Source organism: Struthio camelus, chromosome Z (assembly GCF_040807025.1).
Source record: "Struthio camelus isolate bStrCam1 chromosome Z, bStrCam1.hap1, whole genome shotgun sequence".
NCBI classification, from domain to species: domain Eukaryota; kingdom Metazoa; phylum Chordata; class Aves; order Struthioniformes; family Struthionidae; genus Struthio; species Struthio camelus.
The window spans coordinates 33970931-33980679 of NC_090982.1; positions in this window are offsets into that span (position 1 = coordinate 33970931).

Sequence of the window (9749 nt, forward strand, 5' to 3'; positions counted from 1 at the left end):
CTGGGTAAACGTGTTCATGAGAGCAAAGTAGTTGAATTTGCAAGAAGGAAAAACCTACATATTTCTGCAGATTCTCAGATGTTTGTAGATGCCACGCAAATGCTAAGCAGATATGTATTCAGTTCACTGATGGGCTAATAACATCCCATTCTCATTATGATATATGGAGTGGTGAAGTTTTTATTAACACTTAGGTGATTTGGCTCCAGTTCTCCTGTGTAAAGGATTATGCTCAAAATGTGCCTATATCACTTTATGCTGTATTGCTGTGTATTAACTGGCTGTATATGCAATGTGTTTTTCCAGATGTTATTTCTTTCCCCTCTCATTTTTTGCTGTTCTTTAGATTTGTTAGTAAAAGGCCAATTGCCTTTGTACTGTGCATGGACACTGGCATTTTAAAACTAAACGGGGTCTCTGGAAATGAGGATAATGCAAATAATAAAAATCAGATTAAATATACCCTTTCTCTAATTATATATTACCGATAAATAGATATATTATTACAGTAATTCATTTCCATTTTCATAACTTTTTTTTAAGGAATATTGACTTGTGCTAATGGAGGCTGACTTTCTCTATTTACCTTGAAGCAGAAAGTCACAATGACTCTTTCAATACAATATCCCATTATTTTATAGAAACCTGTTGTTCAGCTCAAGTTCTGCTCCAACAGGGGTATTTGTGAGCTTCATCTTGGTTTCTTGGATCTTCCCTAGTAGTGATGGTCATCTCGAGTTCCCTACTGGCAGACACAAGAATAAGGATAGAGATTGTTTGTGTTCATTCCTGTCATGTGAGACTGGCTTAGTCCTTGATAGTACCACTTCAAGAAAAGACAAGACATGATTTATGGTGCTCTAAATTGAAAGTAACTGCGATCAGGAACAGAATCCTGCATTGAAACTCGGGGTGGGAGGGTGAGGTGGAAATGAGGTTAAAGTTTTGTAGTGTTTTGGTTGGACTCATAATTGCTAAAGGTGTTCTCGTACTTGTAAAATTTGTTAGCAGGAGGGACTCCTCTTTTTTAAAACAGTGCACCAGTCCTCTCACTGCTTAGAAACATCTCCATTACGGAATCACAGAATCACAGAATGGTTGAGGTTGGAAGGGAGCTCTGGAGCTCATCTAGTCCAACCTGCCTGCTCAAGCAGGGTCCTCTAGAGCATATTTCCCAGGATCGCAGCCAGGTGGGTTTTGAATATCTCCAGCGAAGGAGACTCCTTTCTTCATTCTTCATTCTCTCTTGGGATCACTAGCAAGTGAGTGATATTCTCAGGGCGTTAAGTAGTAAGTGCTTAACCTATTATTCTTGCCTAAAAGGGAGATACAATAAATAATGGCAAAAGTAGTTTAATATCATTTTTACATCGTGTAGTTATTGCAGTAAGAAAAGTCATGAGAAAGCTTTCACATTTCTGTCTTTTAATACCATCTTTTGCAATAGTTCTAAAGTTTGAAACTGCTTCTCTCCCAAGGGAGATCTGTGGAATTAGCTGAAAGTCTTTTCTTCAATAGATTCAGTTTTCCATCTTTTATTTCTGGAAAATAAGCAGCAAACTTCAGTAAAGGCAAATTCTCTGGGCATGGGGTACTTTGCTTTGCATAGCTGGGGAAAAGAAGGTTATTCTTTCCTTCTAAAATTCTCATATTGCCTATATCTGAAAAGGCATTCAAGACAAATTTAGAGGTCATCAACGTTCATGTGTCAGTAGGAAGCATAAAATCTCACACAGAATTTTAATAACCTTTTAAATTTCAGGAAGAAAAAATAAAGCAGGAAAATTACGATATAACCTCAAAGTAAATACATTACCAGACAAGGGTTGTTCTGCAAGACCATTATACTGAAGAAGCAGCAAGTATACCTTTAAGTGGATATCTTGATTGTGATTTTATTCAACTACCTTGTTTATGGACAGAATATGATGCTGATATTTCAAACTGTCTTTAAAAAAGTCATGAAAAAATAATGAGTCTGGTTACTCAATATAGAATAATGAATATTGTGGCTCATAAAATCATAGGAAATGCATATAAACAAAATCTGAAAAAGGGATGTGCAATTATGGCAGATCTCTGCAGTAAGGAAAAAGTCACTTTATGGTTCTGCTATGCATGTTTTGCTATGCAGATGATTAGTGTTGTACAAATATTAACTTTTTGCTTTTCTAATCTAATTAAACAGCTGGAGGTGTGATTGTCTTTGGCCAACATAAAATGAATTACTTTAGCTTCTTCTATTCTTTTTTAAGAAATATGTTTATTTGGGTTAAAAAAACAATTTACACCTTTTTTAACTTTCATAGACTTAAAGGTATTTCAGAATAAATTGACATTTTGAGAATGTCAAAAGGAAATATTTTATCTTTTAAAAGGACTTTTTAATATCTTAATTTAATAAAGTTGACATTAATTCATGTATTAGTGTAGCTGATGCCAAGATGAAATTTTTGTTTCTCTGTATTTTTTTGCTAGTTGTATCTATTGTGCCCATTTGTTTCTGCATCAATAGAAGTAATCAGTAGAACTTCAATATTGAATTTTATTAATTGCTGATCAACAGATATTGCCAACTACACTAGTAACTGAGCCGGAATTATGCTAATTAACGTGAAGAGAAGGAAAATATTGATATTTGAGGAATATGAGGTGTCTTCATTATGATGTACACAAGAATACTTTGATTTTAAAGTACCTTCATATGTACTATGAGACAAATTCCCTTAACCATTAATAAAATCATTCTGCCAAACAGGACATAAAATAGTAAACTTATCATCAGTCATCTGTATCCTTTCTGGACCAAAGTCAACTGTCCGTGCATGCAGAGATATTGCTTTTGGCTTCTGCGAGTTGGAAAGTCTGCAAGCTTTTAAAGATGCAATGGCACCTGGAATGAGTAACAGAGAAGTTAAAATAACAATTGATCTTTGATATTGAACTCGGCTAAAAACAGATTCTTTAATATGATGAACAATGGAACTTTCCATGTAGGTCACAAGTTTCAGCAACAGGAGCTCCACAGTTTATGGTAGTCAGTGTTTGTTCAGGATTGTAGCAGATATCTTCAGATTCAAAGTCTTGAAAGTTTTGTTACAAATAAATGTAAATTACGTCAGGCCTGTGCTTCAACCAGGACTCACTGAACAGTCAGCTTTGTTACAAGTCAGCTGCTGGTTTACAGAAAGATTTTGCTGAAGTCATTTAAGAAACATCTCAGTTCACTCAGCCAAAATGTACATTCAGGACTAGATTCAGTTGCCTAAGCATCTGTATGGTATCCAAGACATTTGCACAGTGCTGTCAGGACCTACATATAAGATAGGACTTGCAGGACAGTCTTTCCTTTCTCAGCTGTCTGCTTGGGGCCAAACAGCATATTAGGGTATCTCAGTGATCACTAAATGACTCTGTTCATGTAATGTTCCGGGTTAAGTAACTCAGCTGCCTCCTGCTGTTTCTTCTGTACTCTTTCTAATATGCTGACATCACTTTTGATTTTGCTGAATTCTTATTCTTACATGATTCATACAAAGTGTAACTGTCAGAATGTAAAATGAGCATCATCTAACTTTATAGGCTAAATTGTCAAAGCCACGCGTGAGGAATTACGCTCACCAGTGCTGTTAGCAACAGTGCTGTCAGATAGGAAACTCCTCACCTACTGCTTTAAAGTTACTATTTTATTCTTATTGTTAATTCAGTTGTGGAGACTCTCCAGACTAAATGGTGATGCTTCTAAACCAGTATATAAACAATTCCGGAAATAAGAAAGGATGTTAGCTGCTTTATTCAAATTAGGCCTGATAATAAATTAGAAAAAATTACAATTTAATAATAGGTGTAAGAAAGGGAAGGACTTGTTATGCTTTTAGTGTTGTTACAGGTGTTTTATCTTATTAACTTTGTTACAGAGTAATAAAATAATTTAAGCTGGAAGGGACCTCTGCATGTCCAATCCCTTGCTGAGATAAGGGGCCAACTGAGATCAGTTTGTGCAGGGCCATTTCCCATTGGTTCTGAGTGTCATTCAGGACAGTAATTCCACAGTCCCTCTGGGCACATGCTCCAATGTTTGATTACTGTCATTGAAAACATTTATTTCCTGGTACTGAGTCAGAATTTCCCTTGCTGTAACATACGTCTGTGGCCTCTTGTCCTATTACTGTGCACCTCTGAGAAGTGTTTTGCTCTGTTTCTTCTCTACCCTCCCGCTAAGTACATGAATACAGCAATAAGATTTCTCCTTAACCTTCTTTTCTTAAGACTGAATAAATCCATTTTTCTCAGCCTCTCCTCATACACCATTTGCTTGAGCCTCGGATCATCCTGGTGGTCTTTCATTGGACTTGTCCCTGAATGTCAATGTCTGTCTTGTTCTGGGGAGCTCAAATACAGGCTGGGAGAACTGGCTAAAAGAATTTCTAGCAGCTGGAGTCACTGAACATTTGCCATCTTCCTCTTTTACCAAAAATCCTCTGTTACCACTAAAGTGGACCAAGGAGAAGAAATCTATCCTGATCTGAAGTGGAATGGCACCAGTGATAAAATTATTAACCCAGTACTGTACTATTATTAACCCAGTACCTATGTACATGCAAACAATTATGCGTGTGTGTGTGTGTGTGTATGCATGTATATGATTAAATATGTATATATAAAATGCAACTTTTGGTAGTATGTAGCTTTAATATAGATTTATGTTTTATTTAAAATATTAATTTTCAAATGTTAGGATAATTTTAAAGCAACTTAATTGAGATAGTTTCTGGAAACTTATGGGGAAATTAAATTACAAGTGGAATATAAAATGTTCTAAAGAAAGGAAGAGACAATATTTAACAAGGCCTATTACAGCCAGAGCTGTGTTTTAGTATATCGGCTCTGGGGAGCAGAAAACAGCATTTCTTAATCTTGCATTACTATGTGCAAGAATTGCACTATGATTATTTTGATTGTAGCAGTGGAACACTTAATTTTGTCCATGACACTGTCTCTACGCATTTGTATGTAAAGGCTTATGTTGTTCATGCGTGTGGAAATGGAAAAGGTATGGTCTGTGTATCAGTCCTGGACCAACAGATTATTTTTCAAGGTTTTGCCAAATTAAAAATAAATACATAATTTTAGCCCTGGTGGTTACTTTTGGGAAAAAGGGATAGAAGAGGAGGGTGACTTTGTTTACTTTTTAAACTTAAACTAGTGTACAGGAAACAATATTGCTTTAGCATTAAAATGTTTCATTTTCTTTAACATTTTCCCATGTTCTCGTGTCTCACTAAAACTGGTAGTTTGTCAGTTCTCACTGACTTCTCATTTGTTTAAAATCTGCACTTTTTCCATAGCATCAGGAAACAAGAAGGCAAGAATAATGACTACCACTACTATTACTGAGTTAATCCCAATCTAGTAGGTATTTTCTTTTAAAAAAAGGAAAATTTAGGAAAGTTTTGGAATAATCATGCCACTTGAATCATTTCTCCTCAATTGCATTTTCCTACTGTTCCTTTAGAAAGTACCCTTAAGGATTATGTCATACAAATTAGTGAAAATCAGTTCTTCTCTAAGAGTAATTTTCTTTAGGGCTTAAAATTCTCTGAGAAATTTATTTCCCTTATAGAAAGGTATAAACTTTCTTATATGAAAACATAATGCCTAATTTTAATTTATTTCCTTCTTCAATTCACTTGACTTCTGCAGACACTTTCATCAGAACTATCAAATAGAGGATCTGCAAAAAGTGAGTATCCTGAGAGTGGAAATTCAGTGTGCTCTTGCAGAGAAATTGAAGTCATTTAACATAATAACGAAAGAAAGAACTGTTTTCTCCCCTCATTTGAACATCCTGTTTGAACTCTTGAGAGGACTGTAAAAAGGACAATTAGGGAAAAGAAGTCATCAGATGTATGGAAAAATTGTCAGGTAGTAGTAGCAGAGATCTTAGCTGTTTCTAAAGACCATTTTGCTCTTAGCAGCTCAAAGAGTTAAAAAATGTTATTTTATTCCCATAACCGCCAGGGAGTGAAAGGGGATTTTTTTGATCTTGTAAAAGAAATTTGCTCTCCAGGCTGCTGTGAGTTGAAAGCAGCTCGTAGCTCACAGAGATGTAAAAGATCATCCTTAAAACTGAGAAAGCAATTTCCCTCAGTGATCTTTTGACCGACAGAAGTTTTTTCAGGCCCAAATGCACTAGAACATTATATGGCATTTCTTAACCCAATGTTACATAAGACACAGAACCAATCCATTATATAACTATGCTATTTTGTCATGAATCTTTGGATTATTATTATTTTGTTTTACCTTGCCAAATGTTGTGTTTTAAAAGGAAATTTTTATTATTTGTAGAAAGGAAACAAAGCAATAGAGCTACTAAGATGTCTGAGAGAAAAGGAATCATTGTAACTATTTAAGCTTAGCGGTGTTACAGAAGAAAAAAAAAACCTCTCTCCTTGTGATATATTAACTTTTATTTAAAAGATTGCTAATTTGACCAGACTGAAATGGATTTATCACTACATGCTCTGCCCTGACAGAGCCCTTATATAAGCTGTTCATGTCTGAGACAAAAACTGTAGACTAAAGTTTCTGACAGAGTAATTGTTATTTTATTCTGTTACTCTAACAGGACAATTCTTAATGAATCAAAGCAGCTTGATCAGTTTTCTCTATGGTGGAAAAATATCCTTATCCTCCAGGTCAAACATATTTTTGTTAGCCAAAATGTGTTTCATCCCAGAAAGAATAAAAATAGAGCTTATTTTGGAACTCAAATCTATCTATTGTGAGATTTAGAAACAATGCAATTTGGTTGTCTGTTTGTGTTATTATGATAAAATAATAACAACAAGAAATAATAGTTTCATGCATGACATTTCTCTTTTCAGATGCAGAAATGTAAGGTCATGTAGAGTTTTTTTAGTGCTAAAATTCAAGTTTTTTCAAAATAAATCAGATGTGAGTTATTGTAGACAGAGTAAGCAATATTTCTTTTTCTGGCAAATAAAATGCCCAATGTATTATTTAATGTATCTTCAGTATCCTCGTGAGAAACAACTTGTAATCCTCATTAAACTTTCACAAGATTTAAATGCTTTATCATTTTTTAGAGACTTATTTTGAAGGGATGCTTTTGATTTTAATTATGTGATCACACAGTATTTTTTATGGGTCAATTAATTGCACAGTACAGAAATTTCTGGAAATTAATCTAGGTTAAACAGTGAAAAAGACTGGTATCTGTAAGACTGTTGGTTTCTTTTTATGTGGAAGGTTTGAATGAGAAAAAAGTTTCTATGATTAGAAAGGGAATCTCTTGATTAATGTTATTACAAAACTGAGTTATATCTCTTTCTTCCTCCTTAGGATCCAATGTCATGATAGCTGCTCAGCCCTTATAGATTGTCTGCTTACTGGTTCCCACTTCGGTCTTGAGCATATAATTTGCACAAACTGTGAGCATTCATAAGTAAGGATTAATTCTTTGGAAACTGTATTTTTAATGAATAAGGTGCTATGTAAATCAAAACTGCAAGAAAAGCTAGGTGCTGATCATCTCAAATTGGGCCCCTGAGATTTCTGAGTTTTCACTCTGAATGAGCATAGATTATTCTATACTTATGCTTCATAAGAAATATTGCAAAGATGAACTCATAACTCAAAGTTCAAATCATAATTAAGACTCTCAGATATACCTGTGCTGAAATTAGATAAAATAAAATGATACTTAAGCTATCTGAAAACTACCTCACTCGGTTATTTGAAACAGTCAGAATCAGCAAGATGGAGACTAGAATGAGCTAACATCCTTTTCCAAAAAGCAGTCATTTCTAGTTTCAGATACTAGGATAATGTTAATCATTACAGTTCATTGGAGAAGTAATAATTTCTTTAGTGCAGTAGCATTTGAATAATATCTTGTAAATAAACCATGGGGCCATTCACTAAATATTATGAAGAAAACAAAATTCTGAATAGCCTTTCTGTGTACAGAGTGATGCAGTTATCCTGGGGAAAAAATAGTGGATGATTCTTTAATTAAAGACTACCTTGTAACACACACACGCACGCACGCACGCACGCACGCACAAGGTTGACAATTACAGGTTGTATCAGCATCTTAGTTCTACCATTTCTTAAATTCTCAGCATTTGAAAGTGAATTCTTAATAATAATTTTATAGCATGATTGTGAGAATATTCATATGGAAATTTTCCTAATCATCCTTTTTATTTTGCAGCTCACAAATATATCTTTTATTCTTGCTTCAAGACATTCTGCCAATGAATATGGTGTGCATTTTACCCAACTATTGCAACACTGGACTTTGTAAAGGAGAAAGAAGAACAGGTACAGTCCTTTTTAAAAAAAGTCTTATTAATTACAGTGACTTTCTTCTGATTTTATGCAACAGAGAACTCAATGCTATTGATTTTGAGAACAAAGTAAATAGGTTTGCTGATTACTACTACAAAATGAAGAAATTTACCAGCTATTCAGCTTGATAATCTATTTCCTTTGCTTGGCAACTTTGAAGGAATAATCTACACTGTTTTGCAGAATATGCAGATTTACTTTCTGTTTTTCGCATTACACAAGTGCCTTAGAATTATTTTTCAGAAAATGCTGCCTCTTACATAAATTCTGTAGTGAAAGTGCATTCCTTACAAAAGCAGGCCACTTTAAATAATATGTAGCTATCTGCTAAGTCTGTCATGTGTAAACTGTTATGTAGCAAAGGAAATCGTCATTTGAGAGCATATTACTGGTTTACGTCAGACTCTAAATAAGAATTTTGAATTTTCGTCTGGAGACAGGTGATCTGAAAGCGGACAAAGGTGAGGATTTAAATAGCAGGCTGTAACTTCATTCGTGTAGTGTATCTAGCATTTTTTGTGGGTCTAGTGCGTGGAAAGACAGAAATCTATCCTTCTCCTTTAGAGAAGATCTACCAGCAGAAACCCAGATTCATTTTAGTTTAGGACTCACAGGTCTAAACGAGGCCTTTAGAGCTCTGCCACAAACTGTAATGAACTAAATAGGCCTACAAAGCACCAAGTGTTAAATCTGCGTTTCTATAGTCCAACAGAACTGTATTTCCGGGATTCATAAGGGTGGAAAAATCCTCACTGGTTTCTGGAACTGGTCCAGTTGGAAAATGTTCTTTTTAATTAACAAGAAAACCTCAATGACCAAGCAGATCTGCAGTGTCTTTGTTAACGGCCTGCTAAACTCCTTTTTAATAGGCAGGAAGGTGAGTTTACCGGGTAGAGTGATCTAGACAGTCCAAAAAGCTGGAAAAAGGGGAAGCGAGAAACGAAAGTAAGCGGCCATTCAATGCCAGTTTCTCTGTAGCTGGCTTTTGAGGGAGGAAGAATCCTTGTGAAAATGGGACCTTTCAAGCACGCGTGTGCCTTGTTCCTTATTTAGGCTGCTTGCCATCCACAGTCTGATCAAATGTCCCCGGATGTGGGTCAGGTACAAATTTCCTGAGAAGACTAGGGGGTCTAAAGATCCCTGTTGAAGCGCTGCCTGTGTAGGATATGCACTCCAGCGGTAAGTGGTAAGGTTAAGTCAATGTATCAGCACAGTCCCTTCACTTTAATACGTTCTGCTCCCCGCTCTGACTGGTCTATGAATAATATTTTTTATTTTGATGTGTAAACCAGAAAATGCCCAGTCACATTACAGAATGTAAGTAAATGTCTTAAATGGGATAGTTTCCTAAAGCAGAACTTCCTTTGGGG